We start from the raw sequence: 14,264 nt of genomic DNA, 5'->3' as shown, positions 1-14,264 counted from the left end.
ATTGGCTTTGCGTCTCGTCCACGTTAGGTTATGTTAGCTTAGGTTTAGGTTAGGTTTACGTTACCTCAGGTTACGTTTGGTTAGCGTAAAAGGCGTAGGCTGGCGCGGCATATTCTCACAACCGTTACGTCGTGAGCATTATTGTCATTTTGTCTCGGCCTCATTAGGTTAGGTTAACGTTAGGTTACGTTAGCGTAAAACGCATTAGGGGGGAGCGGCGTATTCTCATAGTGGTTGCAGGTGTGTCGAGCATCACCGGCGCCCTTTCAGCCATTAGCGTTCAACCGCACTTGCTAAGGCGCTCCAGATTTTCAATATATGCGGACCGGCCTCTTCCACCGTCCCTACTGCTCCCACTGAAACATCTGCGATGTTCTCACCTGTTTCACCGCGCCGGCAGCCAGCGTAGGACCGTAAACATACTCGACCCCACTCTACAATGCCGGCACGTCTAGGGACAAACGCATAGAACACGTGCTAAGAAACTCCTCCGTGGTGCCTAGGCAGAGTCATATATTCAAGGAGCAAAAGCCACCCGCCTCCAATTTCCTCTCTCGCACCCGCTCTTACCCGCGCATGCGCGCAAATGCACGGCGCCTCAGCAAGTGCCACGCCTCGCTGTACTTACTAGTAATTGTAAAGTCGCCACCGGGAGTCGCATAACGCAAGGAGCCCCATCTGAGCACAAAGTTTCGCGGGTGTTTTGATGGCGAGCAGGCTCGTTGCGGGATCTCGCGGTCGCCGCGGAATCTACGGAGCGCATGGATTTCAATTCTGAAACTTTATCGGTATAACGTTCACATAAACTTTTGATGCGAAAGGTGAGTCGACGATGATGACTCAGCCTTGCGTGAGCAAAGGAGAAAAGCGGTGAGGAAGCGCGCCGCCTTCCGTCGCGCGCGATACATCGGGGGGAGTGGAGGGAGAGTGGGCGGGCCTTAGCATTCTGCAATCTGTAAATAAGTGATTGTGTAACATGTTTATGTGCGTTGTTTGACACATTATATACAGCGACTTTTTCTTAGATACGCCGATTTATTGCAGATTTATACGTATATTTAAATATCTTTTTGCGAGGTTTTGTGTACACGTGTAGTGACACTTTCTTGCCCTTTATCAAGCTGTAGGTTTGCATTTGTATATCCCATTGTATCTTCGCATTTCTAATGTACGAGGGCGAGTCGGATGAAAGTGAGCCAACCAACCCCGCGAAATAATTGTTCTGTTCATTATCTGCGAGGAATGCGCGTAACACACCGGTATCTCTCGTTTACAAAAGTGACACGCAGGTGCGAGGAAAAATGCTCTTTAATGCTCTCGTGCACTGGGTTGAAAATGGTTGCGTGACATAATGGACGCTTCAAATGTTGAACAGCGTGGTGTTGTGGGGTTTTTGACAGCTGAAGGTGTTTCCCAAAAAGGAATTAGTCGCTGTGTGGCTGCCGTACGTGTACGTTGAATATTGAATCTTATTTAAAAAAAAAATTATGGGGTTTTACGTGCCAAAACCACTTTCTGATTATGAGGCACGCCGTAGTGGAGGACTCCGGAAATTTCGACCACCTGGGGTTCTTTAACGTGCACCTAAATCTAAGTACACGGGTGTTTTCGCATTTCGCCCCCATCGAAATGCGGCCACCGTGGCCGGGATTCGATCCCGCGACCTCGTGCTCAGCAGCCCAACACCATAGCCACTGAGCAACCACGGCGGATAATTGAATCTTATTGGCCACTGTGAAGCGTTTGCGCAAACAGTTCAAAGAAGGACGTGAAAGTTGCAAAGACGACCCAAGACCGGGCCAAAGCCACCGTGCAATCACCCCCAACACAATTGCAAAGGTTGATGAGCTGATTAGACAAGAATGGAGGATAAGCATCGATGAACTTGTAGAACGTGTGAACATCTATCAAGGTTCGGTTCCCACCATAATTCATGAAAATCTCGGTTATCGGCTCTTGTGTGCGCAATGGCTGCCCAAGATTTTGAACCACAGCCAGAAGACGAAATTCGGCGCTGCCTTCACTCATATGATCCGGTGTCACAATAAGGGTGACGACTTCTTTTCGGCAATTGTGACCGGGGACGAATCATTGTGCCACTAGTACGATCTTGAAACTCGACGGCAAAGCTTACAGAGGAAACATTCGAATTCACAACCCCCAAAGAAAGCAAAGGCCATCATTTCCGCCAGAAAGATGTTGCTGACTTTTTTTTTCAATCGTCAGGGGCCATTACAGATTAGATAGATAGATAGATAGATAGATAGATAGATAGATAGATAGATAGATAGATAGATAGATAGATAGATAGATAGATAGATAGATAGATAGATAGATAGATAGATAGATAGATAGATAGATAGATAGATAGATAGATAGATAGATAGATAGATAGATAGATAGATAGATAGATAGATAGATAGATAGATAGTACTTTTATTCATATCAATTCTCGTACACCAAAATCATGCCTACCAAAGCCTCACCAAGGGCTTGAGTGGCAGCGATAGAATTTGCTATACCTGAAGAGGCTATCAATCGCTCCCGATATTGTGAAACGCCGGATCGGCTGCGTCTCGCAATCAAGAAGAAACGACGTGGAAATTTGACGACTGTTGCCATCATCCTCCACGAGAATGCCCGTATCCACGTAGTCGATGTGGTTAGCACAAAATTGGCAAAGTTCAAGTGTGAAACGCTTCAACATCCGCCATACAGCCCAGACCTGTCGCCTTGCGATTTCCACTTTTGGGGGCAACTGGAAAAACAGCTCAAGGGAACCAGATTCGTGTCGGACGACGACGTGAAAGAGTCAGTTACAGACTTTTTGAAGCAACAACCCAAGGAGTTTTATGAGACAAATGTCTAAATGCTCATGGAGACTACCTTTAAATAAAATACCCCCTTTGTCATATATTCGCATTGGCTCACTTTCATTTGACTCGCCTTCATATATTTTGCAGAACACCTGCTTGTCGTATGTGATCTCTGTTGCGACTATAATTTCGGTGCAATTACTCATACACGACTGGTGACAGCTGCTCCTGCGCAATGCATTGGAACAAATGACAGCGTGATTGAGATTTTTCCCTGGCCGTTACATATGTAGAAAAATGAAAACAAAGTGCTTTAACGACAGTTTCATTACCATATTTGTCCTCAACGTGTTCATTTCATGGCCTTTACATTCTTCATATCAGCGGCATGCACTGCTTTGCGGGTTTCGAACACATATAGTTCTAAAGTTCGCGTGATAGTTTCTTTACCTATTAAATAGACAAAAAACATGGAATCATTGAGATCAATTATTTCGGGCACACTCTTTGGGACATATGAGTACATTCTTTTATGAAAAAATACATATTTTACTTGTCTCAACAGTGCATAGCGTTCAAGAATTCGTTTGAAGCATCTTTATTGGCAATGCAGTTATGTATTTGATGGGAAGAAGACAAAGTGCTTCTCTTGCGGAACACATCTCGCCCGTCTCTGTGCTTTTCTGGACTTCTCACTGCACCTGTGGGGTCTACCGCCCACTTCATCGCGGTGGTGGATGTACAACACCCCGAGGATCCTCCCGGTTCCCGTTCACCCGCGGACATCGGTTCGAGGAAGCGAGGAAATACGTCGAGTGGTAGCGAGGACACAGAGCTGTACTCCGCATCAGCTAACGAGTCCTCGGAAGACAGCTTTCGACTTGTCCAGTACCGCAAGGCCAAACGAAGAATTATCAATTCATCTTCGGCGTCCAGCTCGAACACTGTGAAAACAGCGCCTCAACGATGGCCTCACTCCATCCTGTTTGTGCTACAGAACGCTACCGACAACCTGCGCGTCCTCAACAGGCAAGCACTCTCCGTGTATCTAGAAAACACCGTGCCAAACGAGATCAAGGATGTCAGGATAAACACTAGGCGAAACATCCTGGCAATCAATGTGATGAACCCGAGCGCGCTGACCATATTACAACATGTAACGCAGCTGGGAAACATCAAGGTCCGATCCATCGTGCCAACGAATGGTGCCACAATAACAGGAGTCATCTATGACATTGACAATGAAATACCTAACGCAGACCTCCCACTTCTCATGAAACCAGCAAGTGCACACAACGTCATTGTGCATGTTTGTCGCCTCGGCAACACACGTTGTGTGAGGCTAACGTTCAAAGGCGACTGCCTTCCACCCTACGTGAAGGTCGGCCACTTTCGCCTCCAGGTTCGACCATTTATTCCAAGACCAATGCAATGCTTCAATTGTCAGAAGATTGGCCATGTGAAGGGTGTCTGCAGAAATTCGGCCGTGTGCCCTCGATGTGCCGAACCCCACTCAGAAGACAACTGCAGCGCAACCAAGTTGAAGTGTCCTAACTGTCAGGGAGATCACTGCGCCTCTTCCAAAGACTGTCCCCAGATTAAAAAAGAGATCACCATTCTTAAACAAATGGTGAGAGACAACTCTACCCACAAACAGGCCGCTGTGAAAGTACGGCGAAGAAGACGTCACCGTCGAAGGTCTTCACGACGCAAAACATCAAGCTTTCAGGAAAAGTCAACTCGTCAAGCAGCATCATCAGCGGAAGTTTCCAGCACTCCGAACACCGATGTTGGAAGGGAGAAAACCATTAGTTACGTAGTTTTGCCCCCCTGTGATTTATCGGCGGTTATTCGAGCCCTAAGGTTTAAAGTTGTAGCATCATCGTTCAATTTTATAACTACTACAAGGTAATTTGTGAACAAATGCAAAATTGTAGCAGCCTTCATCGCCTTCCATCGTTCCCGTGCTCTTCACCCTTTCCTTCTTTCAAGCAGAATCAAAATGCTGTCGTCCTTTCTTTTTCCTGGCCTTAGACGCTTTATCGCTTCGGCACCGCTCGGCCAGCAGCACGCATTTGCGCCGTCATGCGATAAAAGCCGCATGCACAGATACCTACATCAAGTATCACGCCCTGTCGCGGGCCAGTCTCGCTGCAGTCGACCTTGTTCATTCATCGCACGCTTGAGAGCAGCACAATAACAGTGCGCAATCTCCCCGTCACGTGGTATTTTTTTTTTTTTTCACATTTCGCGGCCTTTCTTTCGAACGCGGAAAAAAGGACGACGTGAGATATACCGTGTTGGAAACAATTTACTGAGAGGTTTCCCAAGCTGCTCTACAACTCTCCATATCACACTTGGGGTCTGCATCCAATACTTAAATAGTTGATTAATTAAACAAAACTAATCCGTTAGTGAAGGGGAAAGTAAAAAATGACCTGAGTAACTCTAGGCCAGTGCCAACATTATGCATTCAGTTCAACTCTCCAAAATTTGGCTCAAATTATGTGGGACATCCTATATATATATATATATATATATATATATATATATATATATAGTACAACAATAAAGTTAGGTATTTTAATTGATTAGAATATTTCAGTGCCACAACCAGACCTTTCTTCGACAAACAGGCGGTTGATTAACGGCCGATAATTACTTCCACGTCCACATTTAATAGCAGATCTAGCGTTATGTTCGAAAAGCGTGAGTATCCAAAACAAACGCTTCATATCTCGCATGCCAAGCAATCGGAAGCATCTGTATCACATTCCTTAGCCATCGAGTGTTGCCATACGCGAGACACAGAAAGCCGGTGCCGCCGGACGAGCTTGTTTCTACAAATTACTAGGAACCCAGCTTGCTGGACGCTATCGGGTAACAGCCTCCATAAAGCTGACAGCTTCAGGGAGCGCCACTGAACACTCCTGGACCCTTCTTGGGAGGGCAACTGTCCACTTCAGCACAGTGGGAGCGCCAAATGGCGGTAAGATTTCATCGCGGGCCCTTCCCCGCTGGTTATTGGAACGATCGGTCACACGGTTGTTTCTCTCTCTCTCTCTCTCATATATATATATATATATATATATATATATATATATATATATATATATATATATGTAATTCTTTTTTTACGTGCTATCGGAGTAGCAAAGTCGACGATGGTGGGAGCAGCCCGTTAACGGGCCGATTCGTTCTAGCTCCATGGGCAGCTATAGGAGCCGGTTCTCGCACGCCGCGGCGGCACACTGTTCGGTCTGGGAGAGCGCTAACGGGCCGCTGGAGAGGAACATCGGCTAGTAGGAACGATTGGGCTTCCGGGGCGTTCTCTATGACCCAGCATGTGGCGCACTCCAATCCACACTGGCGGATGGCCGGTGCCACTTGCTGCTTCAACCATCGTATAATGTTTAAAGCAGTACTTTACAGTGGCGTAGCCAGAAATTTCGTTCGGGGGGGTGGGGGGGAGGGCTCACTTTGCAGCTCGGCCTCCTCCTTAAGAGGAAGCTTTAGCTCCGGGGTTCGTGTCTAAATACATGTAGAAGGAGAATTCGTTTTTCTCGGCAACCACTGCACCAAATTTGACGAGGTTTCTTGCAATTATAATGACAACTTAAATTCTAGTGATTGTTCGTTTTGGATTTTTTATTTAGGCAGTGGCTTCTTCATTAAAAATTGGCATAAATCGCAAATTTTCAGAAAGCTAAACTATGAAGTTTAAAACTAACTCAATAACGAAAAATTATATCGAAATTCTGTGAATTGCATCTAATAGTATATCTATAGCGGACAAAATTCTTTTGTTATACGCTATTCTAAAAAAATTTTATATTATGGAAATACGGTTTTTGCAGAATCCTTGTACACAACGTAACAAATTCACGTAAGATACCAATTGACGTATCAAATTTGTCCGCTTTGAGTGTTTTAACAGATGCCGTTTACAGAACCGCAATATCTGTTCTTGATGCAGAGCAATTTGTAAACGTCGCGCTTCAACTTTTCTCGAAATTTTCAAAATATTTTAAACAAAATTCAGACCCTAAATCGAAATTCCGTTTCTAACAGACACTAGAATTTAACTTTCTCTCTCAAATGCAACAAATTTCATTAAAAGCGATCCAAGGGTTATCTCAGAAAAGCGTTTCTGCATTTCGCCACCATCTAAATGCTGCCTCTGTGGCCGGGATTCGATCCCGCGACCTCGTGCTCAGCAGCCCAACATCATAGCCACTAAGCAACCACGGCGGGTATAAGGTAGAATTCAGCACAAACCTCGTAGGCTACTTGCTTTGGTACGACCACAAGATATTCGCAACGTTCAAACGCGTGGCTTGTCTAAAAGCGGAATCATAAATGATGTAGCTTTTGCCTGAAAACTGTGTGAAGGCGCATATGTAAACAAGAACTTCGTGATCATGTCTATTCGCAAAATTTCTGCAACCTCTTTATATTTTTTTATCAAAATTGTGGGTGTGATAGTGCGAGACAGAGGTGCCAAGGCACAGAGGCAGATCCAGGGTAGCCTCCAGGATTAAGGGAGTTTGGAGGGGGGGGGGAGGTCAAGGTGCATGAGCAGCGTCCGCCAGTGCTGGGGCATAATACCATCCTTGATCGCACCATGTGGAGTATAGATGCTGAAAAACATACGCGCACGACGTTTGCTATAGGCCGATGGACTATACAGCTACCGTCGAAGCTTGGGCCTACGCGCCAATACAACACGCTTCTGTCTACGTTTTCGCCAACCACACTCAGCGTTTCAGCTTTCACCAGTTCTTTTCGGTGCGTCTAGGCTCAGACGTAATTGCCGTTACAGGCGGAAGCGATTGCGTCGCTCTGTATACGAACTAATTATGATCCGTAGAGGATTAAGTTCTCGCGGATTAATCATACGAACCAGGGACGTTGACCGGGCTACGGCTGTCATCGGAGCGAAATTGTCTGTGCCACGAATGCCGATGGTCACACAAGTCAATTGAGGCGTGGTACAGAGGCGACATACATTTCCACGACATAGGGTTTTGTTGCGGGCTTGTCGTTTTGTTGAAATAAAAGGAGAAAAAAAAGTTAACAGAGTGAAGCGAAAGACGCAGAAAGAAGGTACAATGAGAAACATCACACTCTTATGGCTTCCAACTTTCAAAGTTCGAAGTCAGCGCAATTCATCGAATGCCGTTCTTTTTCCTTTCTTCGTCCACATTCGCTCCGCAACGCTCGCTTATATTTTCACACCTTCTGAAAGGGGGCACAAAACGTTTGATGATGGGTAAGCCGTTCCTTGATCAAGTTCAACGTCGCAAAGAAAGATGAGAGCGTTGAGAGACACCGGACATAGTGGAGGGCTCCGTATTCATTTCAACCACCTGCTGTTTTCTTAACGGGCGACCAATCACAAGCGTTCTTACTGCTGATATTCGAACCCTCGACCCTGTGCACAGCATCAGAACGCTACAGCCATTGAGTCACCGTGTAGACTGCGGAATAGATAGGTAAATGTTTATTATGAAAGAATAAAAGTGATGGAAAGCAGGCAGTATAGAGGACACGCTGTTGCCGCAAGCACGGCGACACAAAGAGAGAAATAATGAAAGTCGCAGTTTCACCCAAAAGGCGAAGCATCGAATGCGATAGCAAATTAGTAGACAGCTCTACGAAATAAGCATAGTAGTTTTATCAGTCGTATATGCTTGTAAAATACTAGCTAAATTAACTAGCATGGTGCCACGCGTGCACAAGCAAACATGGACACATCTCACTCGATGACCGCGCACGCTCGCTGTCAAAACGCTGGAGTGAGATAGCGTGGCACCAGCAGCGAGCGAATTCACCTTCGTGCTGCCTCTCGCTTCAACGCGAACTAAGTGGCGAGAACATTGTACTCGCAGTTTCACCCAAAAGGCGAAGCATCGAATGCGATAGCAAATTAGTAGACAGCTCTACGAAATAAGCATAGTAGTTTTATCAGTCGTATATGCTTGTAAAATACTAGCTAAATTAACTAGCATGGTGCCACGCGTGCACAAGCAAACATGGACACATCTCACTCGATCTCATCTCACACATCTCACCAGCAGCGAGCGAATTCACCTTCGTGCTGCCTCTCGCTTCAACGCGAACTAAGTGGCGAGAACATTGTCCTCTGTACTCATCGCACATCGCTTTCAAGACAGGGCCCGGGCAGCCGCGCCATATGCAGCGGCTGCCGGAGTAGAACGCCCCACCCCTCCTATCCTCCCCCAGTGCCTTGCGCGCAACGTAAGACGGCGTGCTTCCTCCCCGCTTCCCTCTCATGCACGCGCAAGATTGAGCCACTATCGTCGGCTCATCCTCCCACACTTTCACCTGCACATACACCATAGGGCGCGAGGCGACGATATTATCGCCTTTGGACTTTATACGGAACATCGCGGCGACGAGGTTTTAAAAAAAATTTAATTATGGGGTTTTACGTGCCAAAACCACTTTCTGATTATGAGGTACGCCGTAGTGGAGGACTCCGGAAATTTCGACCACCTGGGGTTCTTTAACGTGCACCTAAATCTAAGTACAGGGGTGTTTTCCCATTTTGCCCCCATCGAAATGCGGCCGCCGTGGCCGGGATTCGATCCCGCGACCTCGTGCTCAGCAGCCTAACACCATAGCCACTGAGCAGCCACGGCGGGTGCTATTCGCCTTGAAAGGAAAAAGGAAACAAAAGCGACCTATAAAACGAGGAGAGTGTTGGATTGGGCTGGTCAAACAAGGCTGCGGGTCACCGCCCGGTGCTTACGTCGGCGGTTACGTAAATTTGACATCATGAGATTGGAATAAAAACAGATTAAAATAGTTTTACGTTATATGGACTCTGCTTGGAACCACACAATGGCGGCATTTAAATTTAATAAATCCGTACAGCCACTGTATAAAAAATATACATGGATGGATGGATGGATGGATGGAATAACTTTAATGAAAGGTCCTGCGAGCTACGGGGCGCAAGGTCCCATAGAGCGGGCTACTCCCACGTTGGGACCGGGAGTTGTAACTCCCTGGCCGCATCGTGGGCTCGCTGGACGGCCCAGAGCTGCTCCGCCAGGTCCGTGCTGCGTAATGCTTCTTGTAGCCTGGCGGAGTCTTGATTCTTGTTTGCGTGGGTCCGACCACACGGCCAGAGCATGTGATGTACGTCTAGTGTGCTATGGCAATTTTCGCAATATGATGTTTTGTATAGGTCAGGCATGTAGTGATGTAGTCTGTTCTGCGTGGGGTACGTGTTTATTTGAAGCATTCTGAACGTGAGGGTTTGAGGCCTGGTGAGCTTATTGGGAGGTGTGCTGTATATTCTGCGGTCTAGATAAAAGTGCTTTATGATCTCGTTATATGTGGAGGGAGGGTCCCGATTCTCGCTGGGATGGTCCCGACCAGAATAGGTGGCGTCGCGGAGGGTTAGGTCTCGCGCGCTCCTGTGAGCCATCTCATTGAGATTGCGAGGGGTGTCCTCGATCTCTCCGAGGTGTGCCGGGAACCAGCAGATGGTGTGATGCTGCAGTGGTGCGGATCTATTGATTATTTGTAGTGCTTGGCTTGCAACTGCTCATTTCTGAAAGGCTTTGACGGCCGAGCGTGGATCGCTGTAGACGTGGGTGGTCGGGTCTGTGAGCGTGAGTGCGATGGCGACCTGTTCTGCTATCTCGGACTTGTGGGTCTTAACTGTGAGAGCGTTTTTGACTTGAACTTGCTTATTGATCGTGGTGGCAACGAAGGCCTTCCTGGTCGGGTACTGTGCCGCGTCAACGAAACAGGCTAGGATCTTCTTATCACGTATTTCGCGCAGGATGAACGATCCGCGTGCCAGCCCTCTGGGTTGATGGTGCGCGGGGTTCATGTTCCGCGGGAGTGGGCGAACCGTGTAGGAGTTGCGTGCGTCCGTCGCAACGCTTTGATATAGATTCTCGATTACTGTGGTGTCATGACTTAGTTTGACTAGGATTTCTCTACCAGGTTTGGTTACAGAGAGTGTTGTCCATTGAGCCCGTTCTTGAGCTTCGGAGATTTTTTTCAAATGTGTTGTGTACCCCCAGTTGCAGCAGGAGCTCTGTCTCGGTGTTCTTGGGGATTCCCAGCGCCAGTTTGACTAGCTTCCTCAGTTGTACATTGAGTTTGTCCTTCTCCGCTACCTTCCATCTGTGCATCGCCGCCTCGTAGGTGAAGTGGCATAGCGCAAAGGCGTGTGTTAGCTTGAGGAGATTTTCTTCCTTAAGGCCGTGTTGTCTGTTTGTTACGCGTCGTATGAGATTCAAGGCATTATTCGACTTTGTCACGACCTTCTCCACTGTCGCGGCGTTAGAGCCGTTGCTCTCAATGAACATCCCAAGGACTCTGATTTTGCTGACGTGTGGAATGGTTCCTCCTTCTTTTGTTCCGAGAGTAATGGCGTGTGTGTCTCTGATTTCGTTCTTTGGTTTGGGACCACTCCTCGATGGTTTGTAGACGAGGAGCTCCGACTTCGCAGGCGAACATCGCAGGCCGGTGAGAGCGAGGTATTCCTCGATCGCGTCGATCGCTTGCTGCAGAGCGCTTTCAATTGATCCCAGGCTACCTCCGGGGACCCAGAGCGTTACGTCATCTGCGTATATCGTCTATTTGACGTTCTCGGTAGGATCCAGTTTCTTGCCTAGGCCGGCTAGCGCAAGGTTAAAAAGCGTCGGAGAGATGACCGAACCTTGCGGGGTGCCCCTGCCTCCGAGTTTGTATTTCTGGGACTTGATTTCCCCTAGACGGAGGGTGGCCGTTCTGTCGCTCAGGAACGATTTTGTATAAGCGTAGAGTCTCGTGCCGAGGTCGAGGTTGGAGATCGTGTCGAGTATGTAGTCATGTGATAAATTATCGAATGCCTTTTCGAGGTCTAGCCCTAGGATTACTCTCGCGTCTCTCGTGTCTGCGTCAATAATCTCATGCTTGAGGAGCTTCATGGCGTCTTGGGTGGATAGCCTGGGTCTAAAGCCGATCATTGCTGCGGGGTAGATATCTTTATCTTCGAGATGTTTCGAGAGCCTGTTTAGGACCGCGTGCTCGGCTACCTTGCCGACGCAAGACGTTAGCGAGATAGGTCTGAGGTTATCGATGTTGGGCGCCTTGCCAGGCTTTGGGACGAGCACGATGAGGGCCGTTTTCCAGTCTTCGGGTAGTGCTCCATTCCTCCAGATTTTGTTGATTTCCTCTGTGAGGGTTTCGATTGAGGTTTCGTCGAGGTTTCTAAGTGCCTTGTTAGTTACGCCGTCCGGCCCCGGCGCTGACTTGCTGTTTAGGTTCTGAAGCGCCGTGCGTATCACTTCGGTTGAGAAGTGCCGATCTAGCTCTGGGTTGGCTTTGCCGCGATATGCTTCGGCGGTCGTGCCTCTAGCATTTTTGGCCAGTGGGAGGTACTTGTCGGCGAGACGGTCAATGAGCTCATTTTCCATGGTAATTTTGAGTTCCTCGTGCATGATCGTGTTCAGCGTACGACCCTGGTCCGCTTTGGTTCTGGTTCTGTCTAAAAGTTGTTTGAGCAGGTGCCACGTCGTCCCGCTGTTGATGCGACCGTCCGCGGCGTCGCACACCTCGTTCCATTGCTGGTTAGATAGTTGCGTGCAATATTCTGCAATCAGCCGGTTGAGGGAAGAAATTCTTTTCCTCAGCCGTCGATTGTGTCTTTGTACTTTCCATCTCCAGGTGAGCGATTGTTTGGCTTCGAGCATGTGAGCCAGTCGGCTGTCCATGTTTTGAACGGGGAGATCTGTCTCTATTTCCTTCGTGGCCGCCTTAATGTCGGCCTTTAGTTGCGACGTCCATTGTTCCATTGATTCTTTGCCTGTTCGGCGTTCGTGCCTGAACTCACGGAACTTGTCCCAGTCGACGTACGTCATTTTTCTGGGTTCTCTAGATGGGGTGTCAATCGTTGTCTCAACAATATGATGATCGCTGCCCAGATCCTCGAAGAGGTTGTTCCACTGTTAGTTTGGAACGTTGCGGACGAAAGTGAGATCTGGCGTTGTGTCGCGGTTGACCGAGTTACCCGTTCCTGTGAGGTACTCGGTGTTCGTGATGAGCGTTAGGTCAAGTTCATCGGCGTCGTTTAGTAAGTCCTTGCCCTTGGCTCTGCTGGCGACGTATCCCCAGGCCGTGTTAGGGACGTTGAAGTCCCCGGCCACGATCATGGGGTTGCCGCCGGCGCGGTTGCGGGCGAGCTGGATTATTTGCTTAAATTCTTGTGCTCTGTGCTTGGGGCTGCTGTAAACGTTTAGGATGAATATGCTCTTGGCGTTCTTGGCTCTAGGCAAGACTTCCGTGAGAATGAATTCGCAATTGCTGCGGTCGTGATTAATGTTGTGTGTCGTGTGGGCTAGCTTGTTGCTGACCAACGTGGCGATACCTCTACATTTGTGTTGCGGTGTCGTTGCGGTCACGTCATAGCCGGATAGCGAGGGTGTAGCGGTATTTGTCTCTTGTAGGAGAATGACTTGGGGTTTGTCTTTTTTGGCTCGAATGTATTGTTGCAGGAGGGCCTTATTGCGGACGTAGCCCCTACAATTCCATTGCCAAAGGCAAAACGTTTCAGTTTGCACAGCCATCTTTATAGTTGGCGTTGGGTGGCCTTTGTGAGGCCACGTTGTTGCTATGTCTATCGAGCGACAACGCCCAAGGTAGCTTGGTGATAGTAGGCTGTGACGTCACAGACGGGTGGTCTGCCATTTCTAGCGCGTTGAGCCTTGCCCCATGGATGTTGATCGTCTCCATCATGTGGTTGATCTGTAGCGTTATCCTGTCGTAACCTTCCTTGAGGGTCCCTACTGTCGTCGCAAGTTTGTCTTGCCCTTCCTTCAGTGACGCGACGACGGTTGCAAGCCCGCCGAGCAGTTCCTTGATTTCCCTAATGTCGCTGTCCGTGCTCGATGGATGTGTGTTTGTCACGGATTTTCTCTTATGCGGATTGCGCGTAGATTCCGCGACCGGTACTTCCACTACCATGGGTTCTGATGTGGCTTCGGTTTGATTAGAGTCGGAGGGTGGTGGCGTTTTGAGTTGTCTGATTTCCTTGACAAGTTGTGTGATTGTTTGCGTTAACTCTTTGTTTTCGTGTTCTAGTCTTTTAATCGTATTTGCTATTTCTACTTGCTCTGGGCCGTGCCATCGGACTGACCTGGCTGGCGGCCTGCTGTTGGTGCTGCTGTTCTTGTCGCTCCTGTTGTTGGTGCTGCTGAAATCGTTGAGCCCACGTCAACCGGTCATCACCGCCAACTCGTGGGCTGGGGGCGAATCGTATCCTTGACGAGGATCTCTGGCTCGGGTTCCTGGAGCGTCCTCGCGATCGTGACGACAGGCGACCGCGGTTCCTCGATCTCGAGCGGCCCCGCTCGCCGGACAAGCGAGCATCTGCGTTGGCGGCCACGTTGTCGTTGATGGCGCAACACTCGGCGTCCTTGA

The sequence above is a fragment of the Dermacentor andersoni genome, chromosome 5, assembly GCF_023375885.2.
Source record: "Dermacentor andersoni chromosome 5, qqDerAnde1_hic_scaffold, whole genome shotgun sequence".
Lineage (NCBI taxonomy): Eukaryota > Metazoa > Arthropoda > Arachnida > Ixodida > Ixodidae > Dermacentor > Dermacentor andersoni.
Note: the sequence above shows the minus strand (reverse complement) of the source record.